We start from the raw sequence: 1,594 nt of genomic DNA on the forward strand, positions 1-1,594 counted from the left end.
CCTTAATTAAAATATGTAACAAAAAAAAAAAAAAAGATTAATTCCAATGAATTTCATGAAATATTTCATATATAGACATATATAAAATATTTTTCATATAAAATAATTATTATTATTGTGAATTATTATTATTTTTACTATTAATATCATATATATAAAATGTCATATATAAAAATGTGGAAACATTCGTTAATTGGAAATAGAATTGGCATTATATAAATCGAAGTAACATATGTCAAAGAAAATGTGTTAAATATCATAGTATATATATATATATAGTATAGTTTATTATTTTATTTTTTTTTTATTGTTCAATATAATTCAATATAATTTTTTATTGATAAAAGAAATATTTGTTATATTCAACACATTTTTTTTCGACATATTGTTTGAACTTGTTTGTCCTCGGTCAGATATATAACCTATACTACCACGGCTCGACTATACATAATTGATCAGTGTTTTTTGATAATAATTTATTAACAAAATCATAACGAAAGTTTTTACAAAAAAAAATTATCTTATCCTATCTCTATAGAAATGGTTATCTTCATTTAATGAATGTTTTTTGGGATATTCAATATATTTAACATAATACTGTACAAATCATTAAAATATTTGTTAACATTATTATATAAAAAAAATATAAAATAATTAAGAATAAATTATATAAATATATATATAAATATGCATTATTTATTGTTTAAAATATTTATTTAATTTTTATTAAAAATTAAATGTACCTGAAATTTTTATTTAAGATATTAGAAGACAATAAATTTGTATATTGCATAATATTTTTATTATTAAAATTTGATATGTTAGATTTTTCTTTCATTATATTGTTAACATGATTAAATTGTTTGTTATGTAATGATTGTATAATATTTGTATGATTTGTATCCTTTTTAAATCTTTTAATAATATTTTTAGTTTCTTCATCAATTATTGATCTTTTTTTTTTTATTAAATTCATATTATAATAATTGGTATTTGGTTTATGATTTTCTTTAGAATGTCTAAATTTAAAAAAATAATTAAAAATTATAACTAAAATATAGAAAATATGAAATAATAAAATTTTTCTTACAATATTAGTTTTTTATCAATTTCTAATTCCATTTTTTTAAAAAATTGATCATCATCATCTATGAATATAATGGTTGAAGCATTTGATTTCTTATTTAAATTATGTCTAGTAATATTATCAGAACATATGATTCCTATAACCAAATATGAAAATAAGATTTAATTTTTATAAAATTAAATTAAATTTTAAATGTATTAATTACAATAAAAATTATAAATTAAAATTTTAATTACTTGAACTCAGTTTTTTTAAATCCATTACATGATTTTCTTTATTAATCATAGTAGTAGTATTATATATTTTAATACTACTTACAATTTGCATATACTATGTAGAGATAAAACGAAAATGCATATTTACTCAAAAAAAGTATGACTTTGATTGGTTATTTCTAATAGATCCAATATTTAAAAATAATATGAGTCAAAAGTCAGATTGCATAGTAATATGATAATGAATATTTAATTAAAATTTAATTAAAATAGTTTTAAATATAATTAAATA

This window comes from Apis dorsata, unplaced genomic scaffold (assembly GCF_000469605.1).
Source record: "Apis dorsata unplaced genomic scaffold, Apis dorsata 1.3 scaffold_896, whole genome shotgun sequence".
NCBI lineage: Eukaryota > Metazoa > Arthropoda > Insecta > Hymenoptera > Apidae > Apis > Apis dorsata.